The sequence below is a fragment of the Salmo salar genome, chromosome ssa16, assembly GCF_905237065.1.
Source record: "Salmo salar chromosome ssa16, Ssal_v3.1, whole genome shotgun sequence".
Lineage (NCBI taxonomy): Eukaryota > Metazoa > Chordata > Actinopteri > Salmoniformes > Salmonidae > Salmo > Salmo salar.
In genome coordinates, this window is record NC_059457.1 from 87,235,896 (window position 1) to 87,257,704 (window position 21,809).

Genomic DNA, 21,809 nt, shown 5'->3' on the forward strand with positions numbered 1-21,809 from the left:
TGATCATAATTATAATTATAAACTTGGATTAGCTAACACAACGTCACAGGAGTGATGGTTGCTGATAATGGGCCTCTGTATGCATATGTAGATATTCCATAAAAAATCAGCCGTTTCCAGCTACAATAGTCATTTACATCATTAACAATGTCTACACTGTATTTCTATACATTTTTTGTTATTTTAATCTTACAAGGAGGGTTTGAATTTGGACTTTTCAGTAGTCATTAGAAGTTATGTAATCTTATTGTGTTACTTTTTTTCTTTTTTTTTACTTTAGTTTATTTCACAAATATTTTCTTAACTCTATTTCTTGAACTGCATTGTTGGTTGTTAAGTATGCCTTTCACGGTAACCTGTTGTATTCGGCGAATGTGAGTGCAATTTGATTTGATTTGAGTGATATACTGTATGCTTCATTAAGGTTGGCTTCTTAGTAATGGTAATCATCTTTACCTCAGCGATGGAACTAAGTCACAGAAAATAATTGAGGCAGCTGCAGAGAAGTATCTGGGTATTTAACTTCAGAAGAGTTACAGGGTGTGTTGAGTGGTGGTGTCCCGTCCTCCCAGGCCGTTGGCATGGTGCAGGAGCAGATAGCGTCAAAGTAGTGGAATGGGGTAGTGGGTTTTTAATGATTGTAGAGTTTTTGCATTGCCCGTTTTCTCATTTTGTATCATAAAGTGTAATGGGTTTATATTATAGTCCAGTTGGGGGCGGTAATGCTACATATTTGATTCCAACCGCCGTTAAACTCCAAAGAAGAGAATGAAGTTGTTCCGGGGAAGCGCGCTCCATTCTTCAGCTAAAGAAAGCGCTAGAACTGTGCTGTGAAGAAGAAGAAAAAATAAAATAAAAATAAAAATAAATAAATAAACTGTGCTGTGAAGACGGTAAGCGTTGTATTTATTACTACAGGTATGTAATAGCACGTTTACACTTTCTGTTGTCGAAAGAACACGTCATAACATGCTAGGTAACACATCCGTCAAGGTATTATCACGTTTGGTAAAGGTTGTGTGTGTTATTTATGTGTCACACCGAGTGAGTGAAAAACGTGATAAACGATTTTGCAAGTCACGTAGCTAGATATTTCTTTTTGAACGTGTATCATTCAAATGTAATTTAATAAAGAGTCAATGTATTTGAGATGTTATCGGCTTTGTGTAAAAATAAAAAAAGTCTCACGTGTTGGTATAATGGCGGTGCGCACTCTGTCTGCGTTTAATGATATGACGTACAATATAACCACATCAATCAAATTGTAATAGTCAAGAAAAAACACGTGCAAATGTGTATCTTATATGATAATCAATGCTTTTCTCCAAAACAACTACCATTTACACAGCTTTCTAATGGTGATATAGAAAAACTATTTTGTAAGGATTGATAATCTGAAATCAGAATAGAAATACATTTTACCAGTATCGGTGCATGGGAAGTCACTGCAGAAGCCAAGCCAAAATAATAAATACAAAAACATATAACAACCTATGTGTTTGCGCGTTAATCTGTTAGTTCATATGCCTTGCCACCGTGATATATAGGCCTCAGGCCCGAGACAATACGGGGGACCAGTACGGAAAAAATGTATGAAATGTATGCATTCACTACTGTAAGTCGCTCTGGATAAGAGCGTCTGCTAAATGACTAAAATGTAAAACAATAAGAAGACACAGTGGCAGAATAAATTCAACCACATATTTGTTTTCATTACAAAACCGGAGAGCAACATCTGTCCGGGGAAGTCTACAAAACATATTGTGTGTAACAAACAGTTACATTACCTACAGCATGTTCAAGCAAGGTAATGTTTCCGACATTTTCAGTGTTACTGCAAGTCGCAAAGAAAACAGGAGCTGCCTCCACTATTCCAGCACCATTTCACCTTCAACATAATCTAATCACCTATGCTTAGTCTAATACAGTGACCACAAAAAGATACCAAAAACTATTTAGTCCAATCAACATAAGCTAAATATGATATGGCTGTCCAAGGTACTGATTTCTGTGTGTGCATGCATGCAAGTGGAAAAACATGTCTCCCCCTACTTGTAGAGAAACACCAATGCCATCCTCCTCGTTCATGTTGCCTAAACGGTCTATGACTCTGTCATACAGTAAACACTTTTAGTTTCTGTTGTCCTAGGCTACCTGGCAAAAATTATTGCTCGCTAGTCTAACTTACTTTCATGGGAAACAATGCGCTAGGCCAGCTAGGTAACATTAGCATACTACATCTAGCTACATGTTGAACTTCCATCCTCTCAGGCCAGGGGCGCAATGTATGGTTGGACCAGAATCACTGTTATAATCATTGGCCAGTAAGGAGAATTAAGTAAAGCCGCAAGTCCAAATCCCTATCTCCATCCATGGCTAATTTAGAAAAGGGACAATATTATCTAACTATCCACCAGAGGACAACATCACAATGAGATGCAACAATTCAATATTTTTTCTGTCAGTTCTGTTTGGCAACAGGTGTTGCTCTCGGTTTGAGCAAGAAAACAATAGTTCAATTTATCAAATCAGTTAAGTGCTGTGCATTATGGATGGGCTACATGCAGCCTATCAACTTTCAGTGAATGCTTTTGTTTATATGTTTTGTGTTTATGAATTGAATATTACCAAATGCATCAGTAAAAAATATTGAGACAATTTAATGCAACCCTTGCTGTTAATAGATGGCAAAGCAGCAGCATACAACTGACCTAAAGGTTTGTAAATGATAAGTTAACTTTCTTATCCATGGGCTTAAAATGCTTCTGGAGTGCAATTGAACTGTTTAGCTCACATCTGAAGGCTGAGGGGCATTTAGGACGTACTGCGGATTGCTAAAATATGCTAATGATTATGATCTCACTTCCTCAATTCAAATATTATGGTGACACTATAGGATAGATGGTTGAGAAACCAAGCTGGAGTTATCAGTGTGGCCCTATCACCTGGAAATGTTGAAATACTGTATCTTCACTCCTAGAATAAAATCCTCCAGGCTTGCATCATAACTGCCAATTTATTGGGGAAAAATAAAGAATTACAGGGGGCAGTTTGGGGGAAAAAATAATCCCGTCCGACTCATCCTCTGGAATAACAGGCATTCTGGAGTAATAATTACATAAGGTTCTCTAGCCATGCATACATGTGTCACATAAAGAGAGTAAGGGTTGAGGGATAGGGAATGTTTTTCCTAAACAAATTAGGGATTTTGTGTACAAAACTTTAGCTGGAAATTAGCTTTAAAACTGCAAAATGTTCTCTCCGCCAACAAGAGGGGTGTGTGATTATATATACTGCTCAAAAAAATAAAGGGAACACTTAAACAACCCATCCTAGATCTGAATGAAAGAAATCATCTTATTAAATACTTTTTTCTTTACATAGTTCAATGTGCTGACAACAAAATCACACAAAAATAATCAATGGAAATCCAATTTATCAACCCATGGAGGTCTGGATTTGGAGTCACACTCAAAATTAAAGTGGAAAACCACACTACAGGCTGTTCCAACTTTGATGTAATGTCCTTAAAACAAGTCAAAATGAGGCTCAGTAGTGTGTGTGGCCTCCACGTGCCTGTATGACCTCCCTACAACGCCTGGGCATGCTCCTGATGAGGTGGCAGATGGTCTCCTGAGGGATCTCCTCCCAGACCTGGACTAAAGCATCCGCCAACTCCTGGACAGTCTGTGGTGCAACGTGGCGTTGGTGGATGGAGCGAGACATGATGTCCCAGATGTGCTCAATTGGATTCAGGTCTGGGGAACGGGCGGGCCAGTCCATAGCATCAATGCCTTCCTCTTGCAGGAACTGCTGACACACTCCAGCCACATGAGGTCTAGCATTGTCTTGCATTAGGAGGAACCCAGGGCCAACCGCACCAGCATATGGTCTCACAAGGGGTCTGAGGATCTCATCTCGGTACCTAATGCCTGTCAGGCTACCTCTGGCGAGCACATGGAGGGCTGTGCGGCCCCCCAAAGAAATGCCACCCCACAACATGACTGACCCACCGCCAAACCGGTCATGCTGGAGGATGTTGCAGGCAGCAGAACGTTCTCCACGGCGTCTCCAGACTCTGTCACGTCTGTCACTTGCTCAGTGTGAACCTGCTTTCATCTGTGAAGAGCACAGGGCGCCAGTGGCGAATTTGCCAATCTTGGTGTTCTCTGGCAAATGCCAAACGTCCTGCACGGTGTTGGGCTGTAAGCACAACACCCACCTGTGGACGTCGGGCCCTCATACCACCCTCATGGAGTCTGTTTCTGACCGTTTGAGCAGACACATGTGCATTTGTGGCCTGCTGGAGGTCATTTTGCAGGGCTCTGGCAGTGCTTCTCCTGCTCCTCCTTGCACAAAGGCGGAGGTAGCGGTCCTGCTGCTGGGTTGTTGCCCTCCTACGGCCTCCTCCACGTCTCCTGATGTACTGGCCTGTCTCCTGGTAGCGCCTCCATGCTCTGGACACTACGCTGACAGACACAGCAAACCTTCTTGCCACAGCTCGCATTGATGTGCCATCCTGGATGAGCTGCACTACCTGAGCCACTTGTGTGGGTTGTAGACTCCGTCTCATGCTACCACTAGAGTGAAAGCACCACCAGCATTCAAAAGTGACCAAAACATCAGCCAGGAAGCATAGGAACTGAGAAGTGGTCTGTGGTCCCCACCTGCAGAACCACTCCTTTATTGGGGGTGTCTTGCTAATTGCCTATAATTTCCACCTGTTGTCTATTCCATTTGCACAACAGCATGTGAAATTTATTGTAAATCAGTGTTGCTTCCTAAGTGGACAGTTTGATTTCACAGAAGTGTGATTGACTTGGAGTTACATTGTGTTGTTTAAGTGTTCCCTTTATTTTTTTGAGCAGTGTATATTTTTTTCTTTGGAATAAATCTGCCGAACGTTTCTCAACCTCTTTTTGCTTTGTGATTATGGGTTATTGTGTGTAGATTGATAAGGGGGAAAAAACGATTTAATTCATTTTAGAATAAGGCTGTAATGTAACAAAATGTGGAAAAAGACTAGAGTCATGGATCTTAGGAAAACTCCCTGGTCAGAAGATACTATCGTCGATAAGTACTAAAGCAGTTAGCATCTATGAGTGGGGTAGCAGTGCAGGTGTACTAAAGCAGTTAGCATCTATGAGCGTGGTAGAAGTGCAGGTGTACTAAAGCAGTTAGCATCTATGAATGGGGTAGCAGTGCAGGTGTACTAAAGCAGTTAGCATCTATGAGCGGGGTAGCAGTGCAGGTGTACTAAAGCAGCATCTATGAGCGGGGTAGCAGTGCAGGTGTACTAAAGCAGTTAGCATCTCTGAATGGGGTAGCAGTACAGGTACACGAGAGAGAGACAATTTCACGGTCGCACTACTATTTTGAAGCTAACTGTAATCATTATCAGTTTCTACATGTGTACTAATATTAAGACACATTCAGTTGTTTACATTTTTATCTATAATTGTTACTATGGTGTAAATGGGAAATACAATTGGCAGTGGTGTAAAGTAACTAAGTAAAAATACTTTGAAGTACTGCTTAAAGGAGACATTTTATTTTTTATAAATGGCATGTTATGGTTACGTGCACTTGTGTTGTGTAATTTAAATATGTACTTTGTTTAATGTGAATGTTTTGTTGTTTGTCAATGCTTAGCTACCTGATCTATTGTAATTATATAATTGACTTAAAAAAATATTTTTAGAGAATAAAGAAAGTGACAACTGTCAAGACAATAACTTGGGTTTGTTTCTCTTTATTACTACAGGCCAACTCAGATTAAGTCTGAGGCCGGTAACATCAACAGTGAGGACAAACCCAGCCTGCCTCTCTCCTTCCACACTGAGTCCAAACCTACAGTCACTGGGTCCTGATTGTGACAGTGGAGCCCAGTTTGCACTGCAGGATCCAGAGATGTCATCAGTGAAGCTGGAAGACTGCAGTCAAACACTGGAGCTGAATGTCATCATTAAAGATGAAGAGGAGGAGAAATCGGTTTCTCTTAGTAAGCACAGGTTTTTTCTAATTAAGTTTGTGTTCATTCCAACGTCCCACTGTGTATGAAAAGTTGCAGTAGAACTGTTTCATGATGAACTGTTTCAATGAGAAGGTAGATGTTATTTCATGCTACTGAGACTTGCATGGGTTGACACCAGTATTGCCAGCATTTGTTTATTCACTGAGCTATCTGGAGTGCTCAGAGAGTAGGCTACAGAAATGTAGACAAACTGACAGTGTTTTAGGGTTCTATGAAATGAGTCTGTGTAGTTACTAACCCTTGTGATAGTGAGAGGAGGATGATATGAAATGAGTCTGTGTAGTTACTAACCCTTGTGATAGTGAGAGGAGGATGATATGAAATGAGTCTGTAGTTACTAACCCTTGTGATAGTGAGTGGAGGATGATATGAAATGAGTCTGTGTAGTTACTAACCCTTGTGATAGTGAGTGGAGGATGATATGGCTCATAATTTTCATGACTTTTGCCCCCCTTTTTAGCTTTCAACTCTTACCCACTTTTAGAGTAGTTTTATTCCCCCTTTGTATTGCACAGCCTACTTATGTGAATACATACAGTGCATTCGGAAAGTATTCAGACCCCTTGACTTTTTCCACATTTTGTTACGTTACAGCCTTATTCTAAAATTGATTAAATAAAACAAGTTCCTCATCAATCTGCACAGACTACCCCATAATGACAAAGCAAACACAGGTTTTTAGAAATGTTTGCACATTTATTAAAAATGTAAAACATAAATACCTTATTTACATAAGTATTCAGGCCCTTTGCTATGAGACTCAACATTGAGCTCAGGTGCATCCTGTTTCCATTGATCATCATTGAGATGTTTCTACAACTTGATTGAGACTCCACCTGTGGTGAATTACATTTATTGGACATGATTTAGAAAGGCACACACCAGTCTATATAAGGTCCCACATTTGACTGTGCATGTCAGAGCAAAAACCAAGCCATGTGGTCGAAGGAATTGTCCGTAGAGCTCCATGAAAGGATTATGTTGAGGCACAGATCTGGGGAAGGGGACCAAAACATTTCCAATAATAAAAATAAATAAAAAGTATAATGTGCAGTCGCCGATAATGCAGATTACACTTCGACTATAGCCAAAATTCACAAAAAATGTAGACTATACAGATTTACAGTTCCAATGCTTCTAGAATATCACTGGTTTGTAAAGCTCACAAAACAGATCCCAAATATTATGAAACTCTGGGGCTTTCTTTTTCACTATATAAGTACATTTTTCAAGAGCCAGGCTTGATGTTAATTATTTTAACCAATGACCAAGTGAGGGGGAACTGACATACTTCCTGTGGAGAGCAATTGAACATCTAGCTTGTAATAGACTGAGGTCAACCATTTTCTTTTCTCTCCTATGTAATGAGAGATTCTCTAGGTAAAGATTTAGGAGGCATAGTTGTCACGAGAATTTGCAATCCCAGTGATGATAACTAACAATCAATAAGCTTTGACTAATCCCCAAGGTTTGTAAGACACTGGGTTAATAATAATTAGTCAAAGACTCAGCTTCTGCAAAAGGTTCGTACAGTTTATTCAGAGAACGTTCTGAAGTCCATAATACAAAGACATCCATTTTATAGTTAATTCCCTACTTACGCACATACATACACACGAACAGTAGGTGAGTTGTATCCCTCCCCGGAGTTCTCACCATGGTTAATCACTACCCAGTGCTGTCAGTTCCATTCCCCCGAGATTAGAGGAACCTTGAAAATGACTCCCTGTCCTATCATAAGTTTCTCAGAGTTCTAGCCAGGTCGGGTCAAACACAGTTGAATTGTTCTCGGTATTTTCTTAGACACACACACACACACATTTCTCTCCCTCACAGGTCTCTACTGAACCTTATTGGACTTACGTTTAGTACTTTAATTATTCATTATACATGCTACATAAACTAATAATCACTAATAGTTAGGTTTCAAGGTGGAATTATTTAATCATTGCCTTTAAACATATAAATTCCCTTATCAATAGTTTAGGGATTAGTGGTATTGGGGTAGAGGTCATCTCAGAGATATAGCGCAGTACTGAGCTCTCAGCACATTCCTCCAGGCAATGATACAAGGTGCCTAAATGCGTGTTACATTTAACACACAGGTCTGGGCTATTAGGGTCAAATTTGTGGAGCTTAACAAGGGTGATATATGTTCTCATTATCCAATTGTATTGCAACAATCTCAGGAGGGTGTTTATTGTCTGTATCTGTGCTCTACAGCATATCATACCCCAGTCCTGAAATATCTTCCTGCATATCTTGTATCCACTGAAGTCTCTTACTATCAGAGTTGTCTTTATGAGTAGCTACCATTTTCCCATATAATGACGTCATGTGACCTCTCCTGTAACACACATTAACAGAGAGCGTTTCTAAAGTGGTCAATGGAGGTTGTAGGGCTGATTGTTTTAAACTGGAAAAGCTTCTCAATTGTAAGTATTTGAAAAAATGCTTTGTGGTAAGTTAAATCTTCCCTTTAGTTCCTCAAACAACATGAGACCCTTTTTTATATTGTATAAGTCAATTACTTTAACAATACCTGTCGTTGTCCATTCTTTAAACCAGTCCATTACTTTAGCAATACCTTTTCTTTACCATTATTAAACCCCTAGTCAATTTTACCAGGTGTGAAATTGTCATTACACCAAATTGTTGTAAAACTGGATAATACAGGGGATTTGCCCAGATATTGCTGTACTTTGTGGCATATAGTTGGTGTTTTTAACAAAGGGATTAGTAGTATTCTTCTTTAGTTAAAGGGGAAGAGTTTTTTTAAATTTTATTTAACCTTTATTTAACTAGGCAAGTCAGAACAAATTTTTATTTTCAATGATGGCCTAGGAACAGTTAACTGCCTTGTTCAGGGGCAGAACGACAATTTTTACCTTGTCAGCTCGGGGATTCGATCTAGCAATCTTTTGGTTACTGGCCCAACGCTCTAACCATCCAAAGTTAAGCCTTTAGTGGATAGCATTTCAGTCTGCAGCCAGGGTAGGTATGGTTTCTTGGAGAACCAAAACATTGCAGCCCTAAATTGTGCAGCCAAGTAATACATACCACTGTAGGTTTGGATGTTGCAACCCCCCTCTGTCACAGGCCAAATAAAGAAGAGAAAGTCTAAGCCTTGGTTTGCTGTTGCTCCAGGTATCTTTCAGATCTTTGGGAAAAATAAATGACGTTGGAGAAGCCAGAGGAATTGATTGAAATAGATAAAGACATTTGGGCAGAATATTAATCTTAATGATATTTATTCTACCAGTAACGGATACAAGCAGTAATGTTCATCTGTTGATGGATTATGTTACTTGTTACTCGTTACCATTGGTTCATCATTTGTTGAGCTCAAGGAGCTAATTTCTGGTGTGATTTTAATACCAAGATATGTGAAACCTTGTTCTGTATTCACAACTAGATGCTGTACAAATAGATGCTTGTTGAGGAAAAGGATGGAAGATTTGGTTTTATTATTAACTTTATTAATTACATTTACAAAACCAAGATGGTAGCCAATCAGTCTGTCTGTTTTTATGTGATCCTTGAGATCAGAGTTTTAAGTGGTCTATCAGAGGACCATCAGACTGAGGCTCGTGCACGAGGGGATCCCATGTTTTTATTTTCTCTCTCTTTGAACGTAAACACGCTTTCCCGGTCTGAATATTATCGCTTTTTTTACGAGAAAAATGGCATTAAAAATTGATTTTAAACAGCGGTTGACATGCTTCGAAGTACGGTAATGGAATATTTAGAATTTTTTTGTCACGAAATGCGAACAAAACAGAGGATATTTGAACATAACTATGGATTATTTTGAACCAAACCAACATTTGTTATTGAAGTAGAAGTCCTGGGAGTGCATTCTGACGAAGAACAGCAAAGGTAATAACATTTTTCTTATAGTAAATCTGACTTTGGTGAGTGCCAAACTTGGTGGGTGTCTAAATAGCTAGCCCTGTGATGCCGGGCTATCTACTTAGAATATTGCAAAATGTGCTTTCACCGAAAAGCATTTTAAAATCGGACATAGCGAGTGCATAGAGGAGTTCTGTATCTATAATTCTTAAAATAATTGTTATGTTTTTTGTGAACGTTTATCGTGAGTAATTTAGTAAATTCACCGGAAGTTTGCGGGGGGGTATGCTAGTTCTGAACGTCACATGCTAATGTAAAAAGCTGGTTTTTGATATAAATATGAACTTGATTGAACAAAACATGCATGTATTGTATAACATAATGTCCTAGGGTTGTCATCTGATGAAGTTCAAAGGTTAGTGCTGCATTTAGCTGTGGTTTTGGTTTTTGTGACATATATGCATGCTTTGAAAATGGCTGTGTGATTATTTTTGGCAGGGTACTCTCCTAACATAATCTAATGTTTTTCTTTCGCTGTAAAGCCTTTTTGAAATTGGACAGTGAGGTTAGATTAACGAGAGTCTTGTCTTTAAAATGGTGTAAAATAGTCATATGTTTGAGAAATTGAAGTTATAGCATTTATGAGGTATTTTTATTTCGCGCCACACGATTCCACTGGCTGTTGACTAGGTGGGACGCAAACGTCCCACCTTGCCCAGGGAGGTTAAAAGAGTCTGATACAGATTTAAGCATGTCCCAGTTCAAATCTCCTAAAATAACGAATTCAGAGTCATTTAACTTGTGCAGGACATCAGAAAGAGAGTTTAGTGCTTCTCCCGGTTTGTAGCAGCCGTCCTGTATCTATAATTCTTAAAATAATTGTAATGTTTTTTGTGAACGTTTATCGTGAGTAATTTAGTAAATATCCCCCGGAAGTTTGCGGGGGGTATGCTAGTTCTGAACGTCACATGCTAATGTAAAAAGCTGGTTTTTGATATAAATATGAACTTGATTGAACAAAACATGCATGTATTGTATAACATAATGTCCTAGGATTGTCATCTGATGAAGGTCATCAAAGGTTAGTGCTGCATTTAGCTGTCTTCTGGGTTTTTGTGACATTATATGCTAGCTTGAAAAATGGGTGTCTGATTATTTCTGGCTGGGTACTCTGCTGACATAATCTAATGTTTTGCTTTCGTTGTAAAGCCTTTTTGAAATCGGACAGTGTGGTTAGATTAACGAGAGTCTTGTCTTTAAAATGGTGTAAAATAGTCATATGTTTGAGAAATTGAAGTAATAGCATTTCTAAGGTATTTGAAAATCGCGCCACGGGATTACACTGGCTGTTGCGTAGGTGGGACGAATTCGTCCCGCCTAGCCCAGAGAGGTTAACCAAGGCGCTAAAGTGTTTCAGCCAGCGGCTGGAATTACATCATTCAGCTTTTTCCCGGGTTCTGAGAGCCTATGGGAGCCGTAGGAAGTGTCACGTTACAGCAAAGATTCTACATTTTCTTTAAACAGAGCCAAGAAGCCCAAGGAATGGTCAGAGAGGGTACTTCCTGTTTGGAATCTTCTCAGGTTTTTGCCTGCCATATGTGTTCTGTTATATTCACAGACACCATTCAAACAGTTTTAGAAACTTTAGGGTGTTTTCTATCCAAAGCCAATAATTATATGCATATTCTAGTTTCTGGGCAGTAGTAATAACCAGATTAAATCGGGTACGTTTTTTATCCGGCCGTGTAAATACTGCCCCCTAGCCCTAACAGGTTAACACTTTTGGTTACTACATGATTCCATGTGTGTTATTTCATAGTTGTGATGTCTTCACTATTATACAATGTAGAAAATAGTAAAAATAAAGAAAAACCCTTGAATGAGTAGGTGTTCTAAAACTTTTGACCTGTAGTGTATATCACACAACTGACTGGTTCTTCTGATGCTGTTCACACAGGAGACCATGTTGAGACATTCTCTACATCCAGAGAGCAACAGCAGGAAGATCATGGAGCTAAGAGGTCTCACCACTGCCCACATTGTGAGGAGGATTTTTCAATTCTATCAAAGCTAAAATTACATATAAAAATACACACAGGAGAGAATCTGTATTCCTGTACTGACTGTGGGAAGAATTTCACAACGTCAAAGGCTCTGACAGTTCATCAGAGAGTGCACAGAGGAAAGAAGCCCTACTCCTGCTCTGACTGTGGGGCGAGTTTCTCTCAACTGGGCACCTTAAAAAGACATGAACGTATACACACAGAAGAGAAGCCTTACTCCTGCTCTGACTGTGGAAAGAGTTTCTCTCAACTGGGCGACTTAAAAACACATGAACGTATACATACAGGAGAGAAGCCTTACTCCTGCTTTGACTGTGAAAAATGCTTCAAAACATCAACTGAGCAAAAAGTTCATCAGAGAACACACACAGGAGAGAAGCCTTACTCCTGCTCTGACTGTGGAAAGAGGTTCTCTCAACTGGGGAACTTAAAAACACATGAACGTATACACACAGGAGAGAAGCCTTACTCCTGCTCTTAATATGGCAAGAGTTTCTACCGATTGGGCAATGTAAAGACACACTAACGGATAGACACTTGAGAGAAGCCTTATCATTGTACTGATTGTGAGAAGAGATTCTACAGATTGGGCCATTTAAAAAGACACCAATGTATACATAAAGGAGAGAAGCCTCATCAGTTCTCTCAGACCAGCTAAGATTAGTCACTCCACTTAATTCTCATGTCATTAAATAATTGGCAACATTGAATTGGATCAAATGAAGCATAGAACACTATTGTAAAAAAAAAACATTAAAGACACCTGCTCTTTCCATGACAGACTGACCAGGTGAACCCAGGTGGGCTAAGGAATGAAAACACTGGACACTGGAACATTTGAAAACTATTGCCTGGTCTGATGAATCCTGGTTCCTGCTGTTTCACGCTGATGGGAGGACTAGGGTATGGAGGAAACCACGAGTACATGCATCCAGTGGTGGAAAAAGTAACTAACTGTCATACTTGAGTGAAAGTAATGATACCTTAATAGAAAATGACTCAGTAAAATACCCAGTAAAATACTACTTCAGCAAAAGTCTAAAAGCTTTTGGTTGTAAATATACTTATGTATCAAAAGTAAAAGTAATTGCTAAAATATACTTAATCAAAAGTAAAAGTAGGAATCATTTCTAATTCCTTAAATTAAGCAAACCAGACTGCAAAACTTTTTATATTTTTTATATTACAGATAGCCAGGGGCACACTCCAACACTCAGACATCATTTACAAATTAAACATTTGTGTTTAGTGAGTCCACCAGATTAGAGGCAGTAAGGATGACCAGGGATGTTATCTTCATAAGTGCGTGAATTGGATCATTTTCTGTCCTGCTAATCCTAAAAAAATGTGACAAGTACTTATGGGTGTCAGGGAAAATGTATGGAGTAAAAAGTACATTTTCTTTAGAAATGTTGTGAAATAAAAGTAAAAGTTGTCAAAAATATAAATAGTAAAGTACAGATACCCCCCAAAAACTACTGAAGTAGTTTAAATCATTTTTACTTCAGTACTTTACACCACTGTATGTATCCATGTCGTGTGTCAGCATTGCAAGCTGGTGGTGTGATGGCGTGGGGTGTGTTTTCAGGGCCCACATTGGGCCCCTTGATAAAAGATGAACAATGTTTGAATGCCACAGGATGTCTAAACATCATTGCCAATCAGGTGCATCCCTTCACGGCAGCAGTGTATCCATCTACAAATAGATTATTTTCAGCAGGATTATGCCCCATGGCACAAGGCTTGTCCAGGAATGGTTCCAAGAACATGACAGTGAATTCAGCTTACTGCAGTGGCCTGCCGAGTCACCAGATCTCAATCCAATTGTGCATCTGTGGGAGGAGATGGAACAAGCTATTCAGAGTAGATCCACTCCCAGCCAATTTGACACAATTGTAGGAAGCATTGGAGTCAACATGGACCAGCATCTCTGTGGAATGTTCTCAACACCTTGGACAGTCTATGCCTGACGAATTGAGGCTGTTCTGAGGACAAATGGGGTGCAACTCAATATTAGGAAGTTGTTTCTAATGTTTTATACACTCAGTGTATATCAGATAAAGATGGTGTAATGATCAGTTTTTAGTGTTAGTTTGGGTGGATTATTTTATATTACTAAACTATTTTGTTTAATGATAAACAGGCTATGAATCGACTACTTGTGTTTATTAAATTGTATTTTAATACTGGATTCATTATTTTAGTCATTGATGAATGTATTTGAATAACTGTATTGAAGGTAATTGATCTGGCGGCAGGTAGCCTAGTGGTTAAGAGTGTTGGGCCAGTAACTGAAAGGTTGCTGGTTTGAATCCCAAGCCGACTAGTTGAAAAATCTGCCACTGTGCCCTTGAGCAAGCCAATTAACTCTTATTTGTCCTGTAAATTGCTCTGGATAAGAGCATCTGCTAAATGACAAGAATGTAATGAAAAATGTTTGTACATGAATTTATGCTGAGCAACCTCTTCTTCTCGTGTATAATTAAATAAACTGAAGTGAAATACTGTATATACAATACACAACATTGCTGCTTTGTTTACCCTGGCCAGAGGTACAGGGCCATAGTAAGCTAGACTATGTAGCTGCTGTTGTTAGTAGCCTACAGTTTCCATGCAATAACACATGTCAGATCACTAATGATTAGGTGTACAGGCTGCTACATTTATACAAGAGTTTCTGCCTGTGTCTGTCAGGAGTGATGTGTTATCAGGCTTGTTAAATAACTACTGGAGGGAAGTGGAGAGCCGCCTTGACCTTTGTGCCCGGCCCACCCGACATGGTCAAGAGAGACAAAGAGCCTGCAGCAGCACTCCGATGTGAAGAACAGCCCTTACGTGGAATGGTAGTGACCAAAAAACTATATGTTTTTCATTGTACTAGGCCTAGGAATATAGAAGAAACTGACAGATGTGTCATAATAGCCCAGATCTAAAGCTGCACTGGGAATAGAATACATGCAGCAGGGTGGAGAAAAATCACAGTAAAACAAGATTTAAATGTTTTTTCGTACGGGCTGTGTTCACCATTCATGTAATACATTAAATATATACAACAGATGGTATTGGGGAGCTATTTCATAGGGTTTTCACTGGTACATTATTTACCCATTTCAATCTTAAACCAACCAACCCTATGCTTGGTGGGACTGTTATGGTCAGAGTAGACCATCTGATATGCCCTTAAATATTGTAATATGATATATTGCCAATATACCACGATTAAGGGCTGTGTCCAGGCACTCTGCTTTGCAACCTGGGATTCAAATGTAAAAGGACCAGTGCTTCTACAGTGAAACACGTCTTTGCCGTTTGTTTCCTCTTCTGAGTGCACTGGTGGGCAACAACATTTCAATAAACAGAGCCAATGAGTCCTTCAAATGTAGCACTATATCCACACGTTTGAATTATCTGAATGATAGTGAATGGGGAGATTGAATTAAGCAATAAGGCCCGAGGAGGTGTGATATATGGCCAATATACCACGGCTAAGAGCTGTTATTATGCACGAAGCAAAGCGGAGTGCTAGGACACAGCCCTTAGTCGTGGTATATTGGCAATACATCACAAACCCCGGAGGTGCCTTATTGCTATTATAAACAGGTTACCAAGGTAATTAGAGCAGTAAAAGTACATGTTTTGTCATACCCAGCTAATCAGCATTCACTGCTCGAACCACCCAGTTTATAATTTGCATTATACATTGTGGGTTGGTAACTAGGTTTGGCCTCCAGTCAATTTGTAGCTGGGCTTGTAGCTAGTCTGCGGGCCAGAACATAATTGGCCTATTAACAAATAGCCTATAGCTGCCCAATTCATAGTCCTATACAGTGTAGGCTACACTACATATTTAACATGCGCATTCACTCGCTGGTGATTGAAAGACCGCTCGTGGGCTACTCGAGCCAATAGAATCGGACTGGCTCTGGCTCTGCCTACAACAAAATCACAGACTCAATCTTGAAAAGTTATATTTGTTTTGGTTTGTGCATTGAAAAGGGACTGATAATATCGATTCGATCACAGAAAAAACGTTGATCTATATAGTGCGAACTCATTGAAGTTCAATCTCTTGGGTCTCTGCGCGGCATGGCATTTCTTCTGACTGCAGTCCTGGAGGAAGTGAGCAGGCGCGCAGTTTAGAGAGAACATTGCCTGCAGGAACACCTTTTGTAATATTGAGGAATCTAGATTTGATACCGTCACTAAGCAAGCACACATTATGTCCTTTAGATAGTACTTGATCCAATTGCAAGATGCCTGATCTAGGTTTATTTCAGACAACCTTTAAAAAAGTAAGAAATGGTCAACCGTAACAAATGCCTTCGACAGGTCAATAAGGCAGCGCAATGATTTGTATGGTCTGAACCACAGGCGTCAAACTCATTCCACGGAGGACCAAGTGGCTGCCGGTTTTCGCTCCTCGATTTTACAGTCGTGGCCAAAAGTTGACAATGACACAAATATTAATTTTCATAAAGTCTGCTGCCTCAGTTTGTATGATGGCAATGTGCATATACTCCAGAATGTTATGAAGAGTGATCAGATGAATTGCAATTCATTGCAAAGTCCCTCTTTGCCATGCAAATGAACTGAGTCCCCAAAAATATTTCCACTGCATTTCAGCCCTGCCACAAAAGGACCAGCTGACATCATGTCAGTGATTTTCATTAACACAGGTGTGTGTTGACGAGGACAAGGCAGGAGAACACTGTCATGCTGATTGAGTTTGAATAACAGTCTGGAAGCTTCAAAAGGAGGGTGGTGCTTGGAATCATTGTTCTTCCTCTGTCAACCATGGTTACCTGCAAGGAAACACGTGCCGTCATCATTGCTTTGCACAAAAAGGGCTTCACAGGCCAGTAAGATTGCACCTAAATCAACCATTTATCGGATCATCAAGAACTTCAAGGAGAGCGGTTCAATTGTTGTGAAGAAGGCTTCAGGGCGCCCAAGAAAGTCCAGCAAGCGCCAGGACCGTCTCCTAAAGTTGATTCAGCTGCGGGATCGGGGAGCCACCAGTACAGAGCTTGCTCAGGAATGGCAGCAGGCAGGTGTGACTGCATCTGCACGTACAGTGAGGTGAAGACTTTTGGAGGATGGCCTGGTGTCAAGAAGGGCAGCAAAGAAGCCACTTCTCTCCAGGAAAAACATCAGGGACAGACTGATATTCTGCAAAAGGTTCAGGGATTGGATTGCTGAGGAATGGGGTAAAGTAATTTTCTCTGATGAATCCCCTTTCCGATTGTTTGGGGCATCCGGAAAAAAGCTTGTCCGGAGAAGACAAGGTGAGCACTACCATCAGTCCTGTGTCATGCCAACAGTAAAGCATCCTGAGACCATTCATGTGTGGGGTTGCTTCTCATCCAAGGAAGTGGGCTCACTCACAATTTTGCCTAAGAACACAGCCATGAATAAAGAATGGTACCAACACATCCTCCGAGAGCAACTTCTCCCAACCATCCAGGAACAGTTTGGTGACGAACAATGCCTTTTCCAGCATGATGGAGCACCTTGCCATAAGGCAAAAGTGATAACTAAGTGGCTCTGGGAACAAAACATAGATATTTTGCGTCCATGGCCAGGAAACTCCCCAGAGTCCCCTTAATCCCATTGAGAACTTGTGGTCAATCCTGAAGAGGCGGGTGGACAAACAAAAACCCACAAATTCTGACAAACTCCAAGCATTGATTATGCAAGAATGGGCTGCCATCAGTCAGGATGTGGCCCAGAAGTTAATTGACAGCATACCAGGGCGGATTGCAGAGGTCTTGAAAAAGAAGTGCAAATATTGACTCTTTGCATCAACTTCATGTAATTGTCAGTAAAAGCCTTTGACACTTATGAAATGCTTGTAATTATACTTCAGTATTCCATAGTAACATCTGACAAAAATATCTAAAGACACTAAAGCAGCAAACTTTGTGAAAATTAATATTTGTGTCACTCTCAAAATTTTTGGCCACGACTGTACTTGATTGATCAATTGAGGTCACTAATTCGTGAGGAACTCCCAAACCTGGTTGTCTCGGTTAGAATTGTAAGGAAAAAAAACCTGCAGACACAAGGCCCTCAATTTAATAAATTTGACACCCCTGGTCTAAACAATATAGCACCTCATCTAGTGTAGCCGCTGAAACATATGTTCAGGTCTAAAACCAGATTGGAAGAAATGAAAAACCCATTCACTGAAATATTCTTTAAGTTGTAATATATTCTTTTTTAGCAGCAGAGGTCAACTCAAATGGAGGAGGCCTTCATCGTTGTTTGGAGAACAACAGACACCCACCATATTGATAGATGATGTCACATTGTTGTGCTGATTCTTTATTTCTTTACAATCAGTCATTATTTACAATCATTATTCACAATCGGTATTTACAAATATTATTTACAATCATTTTCTACTGTTGACACAGCAGATAGTCTGCTATGTATTATAGGTATCTTTCATACAAATCTTAACCTTGTGACCCACTCTATATATCTGTTGTTCATCATGTAGGTTGAAAGGGGTGTATCTTGACTATAACAGACCTTTGTACTTTTGTCTCGCCGCTTTCAATGGTGATTCGTCGACAAGCCATCGCTATTGCAAAGCTCTCACTATTAAAGATTTAGTTTAAGTATAACTCTGACTTGTTTTTGTGAAGTTTGTCTCCTCATTTGATAGTAAAGAAATGAACCACAGAGGTTTCAAGGGAAGTGTGAGCTGAGACAAAGACAACATCTTTAATCATGTGGTTCAATCGCAACAGCCATTGTCTACATTGTGGGAGGCAACCTGTTAGTTCAAACCTAAATATACATTCCTGTTTCTAACTTGTAACGACTACTGAAAAGTCCAAATTCAATCCCTCCTTATAAGATAACATTAAATATATATATATATATATTAAAAGCACGATCATTATTTCTAATAAATTATCAACACAGTAATACGTTTTGGTAAATGGCTAGAAAAACGAATTCATAATAAAATATAACATCTACAGGTAAAAATGCATTGTTCCTTTTGATAGTGGTAAATTGTTATTAGTATTATCAACATAATATTCAATAATTCCACCTTTCCAAATGATTGATTACTCCTCTAATGTATAACACCATAATTTACATCCACTGGAGAAATAATAAACAGTAGATAAACTGACTAAATATGTGAAGAATATTTTTTACTTTTAAAAGAGGGAGTATTGGCAAAGTGTGACTCTTTCTGAATTGTCTTTCCGGAACACCTTCCAGAATCATCCCATTGTCTTAACCCCTAACATGATACCATTCTAAACACTATAAACTAAAAAATAAAGAAATATTAAACACAGGATCAAAAACTCATTTTAAAACACCAATTGTTCTCAGATCATTAAAATAGTCCAGGTAATCCAGTTTCTCTCATTGCCAAGGTCATCCTGGGGGCCAACATCCATTAATCTGAAGTTAAACCTGCCTCTGGACAGGTTTAATTTAAGCCTTCACTTAGATCCAGTGGTGAACCGTGACTATAGGACCTAGGCCTTCAGAGGGACCAAAAATCTTCCAATACGTTGTATCAAACTAAAGAATCCTGAAAATAACAGAAAACATAGCATCACTTCATGCGTCCAACATTATATAGTCTGTAGTTGAGCCGTTCTAGTGAAGGAGGAGCAATGCTTTTTGATGACATTATGAATGAATCAAACAGGCCTGGCCGCGCTTCGGGCTGCACACACAGACAGAACCGGCATGGACTCAACATGACACACAGCATAACATCACTGTTTACACAGCTGATGGTAGCCAGCACCACTATCACACTATCACCAATAGAGACAACGACAGTGTCACATCAATGGTGAAAGGCTCGGGGTGCTGAAAGGACAGCGACCGTAATACCTGTGCATTCCATGGCGCTGAAGGAGAGACAGTTTTGGTCAAACACATAACCAGGAGACAGCAGTCACATACAGCATCAAGTAATGTTACAGAATAAGCAGCCCATTCATTCCAGTAGGCCCCATGAAGTCAACAATACAAAAAGCACTATCATTTAATTTCCAAAATGGCATTTTACGACCATGATATTACATTTCTTGTAGTGACTGAGTAAGCCTAATTGTAAAAGTAAGCCTCAAAGTGCCATCTTTATTATGAGGAGGAAACATTTAGACAGCCAGGACCATAGCCGCTCTGGCCTAGCTCTCACTGCAGTCCAGTGCCATGGATGGACATCGTTGAAGTTTGTCCTCAAGTAATTTAGGAGGGCAACTTTATGAAGGCTTCCTCACAATGGCCTTATCATACAACGCTCTACAGAAGAAAAAGACATAGGCCATTTTTATTGTTCACATTATTTGCATTGATGGTGTATTGAAGTCAAGTGGTTCAACATTCAAATGCAGTTTGATGAAAAAGCGACGGTTGGTGGAACTCTGGCGCCACCAAGTGGACAATTGTTTCTGTTCCGTTGTGGCAGCAACGCTACCAGAGATATTTGATACAAGATCACATTTTATGTCAATATTATCTCCAAATTGTTTCCCCCCCCACCCGTAATATATTATTATTCCAATTTAGCAGTTAATATGGTTTTAATTTAACAACGCTTTCTCTCATTTCTGATTGGAGGGGGATGACCACGTGACTTCAAACCTACAACTGTGTCACTTTGTAACAGTCAAACGTGGTTATTCCTGACGTTGATCAACTCCCAATCTCTGCCAACATTTAATTAAAGCATTATCCTTTTTTATGGAAAAAAAAACATAGAGATAATTTTGGTGTAACCAGCGTCGAATTTGACGTGTCGGAGAATGGCTACTTCCTCCCGAAAGCGTTGCGGGTATCGCTTCTCGGCCTTTTGGCTAAGATCAAGTGTAGTATCTGTTCTTATCAGTTTAATATCTGATACGTCCCCTATCTGGGGACCATATATTAAATTGATTTTTGGAACAGGGAGATGGAATAGGGGCTTGCTCCGTCCACTCCACGCATCGACCTGGTATTGCAGTACTTCCAGGAACGGTGCACCCCCTGTCGTTGTAAATATAAATCAGGAGTTGCTTCGTTTTAGTTGGTTAGGATCATGATCTATATTGTATTTTCACATCTAGTAAGTTCATCTTAGTGTCAGTGATGGCTAGATAGTGCTGGTCAAGTCTGTTACCGTAAAATTGACTATGATAGCTGATGCGAAAGTGTATTCGTCACGTGCACGTGTGGTCCCATGTGGCTCAGTTGGTATAGCCTGGTGTTTGCAACGCCAGGGTTGTGGGTTCGATTCCCACGGGGGACCAGTACGAAAAAAATGAAATGTATGCATTCACTACTGTAAGTCGCTCTGGATAAGAGCGTCTGCTAAATGACTAAAATGTATATAGTGTGTAAACTTTACAGTGAAATGCTCTCTCCTCAACAGTGACAATACACATGATCAAAAATATACACAAATAGCTAAGTAATAAAGTAGTTAAAAAATATATATGATTGGATACACAATATAAACTATGAAATGTGCTAAAGTCATGTACTGGTAACGTTATCTGATGTATTTGTCTGAAGTCATTATTTCAAACGCCTGCTATTTTCACAAGACTCAAATATATGTCGTCAAATGTTTAAAAGGTGTAACTCATCTATCTGCCTGTGTTAAAGTAACTGTCTGTTTATCCCATTGATTCTATTTCTATGATTTCACACCGCACTTTTTCAAGTGACATAAACTTGATATAGTGTAGCAAGAGTTATTCCTTCGCTTACAGCATTATTACATATCATATAAACACAATACAGTCTCGGAAGCTAAGTAGGGTCGGGCCTGGTTAGTACTTGCTGCCTGGGAATACCAGCTGCAGTAAGCTTTTTGTCCAGCAGGGTGTACT

General features: G+C 39.7%; 1 long non-coding RNA gene and 1 other non-coding gene across 2 annotated transcripts; both read left to right on the plus strand.

Moving 5' to 3' along the window:
- Window positions 1-587: 587 nt before the first annotated feature.
- Window positions 588-14,465, plus strand: LOC123727747 (uncharacterized). Its single transcript, XR_006759623.1, has 3 exons — window positions 588-918; window positions 5,765-6,001; window positions 11,844-14,465. It is a non-coding gene; the product is annotated as an uncharacterized lncRNA (long non-coding RNA).
- A 6,307-nt stretch (window positions 14,466-20,772) lies between these two features.
- On the plus strand, window positions 20,773-20,963 carry LOC123727930 (U2 spliceosomal RNA). Its single transcript, XR_006759892.1, has one exon. It is a non-coding gene; the product is annotated as a U2 spliceosomal RNA (small nuclear RNA).
- Window positions 20,964-21,809: the final 846 nt, after the last annotated feature.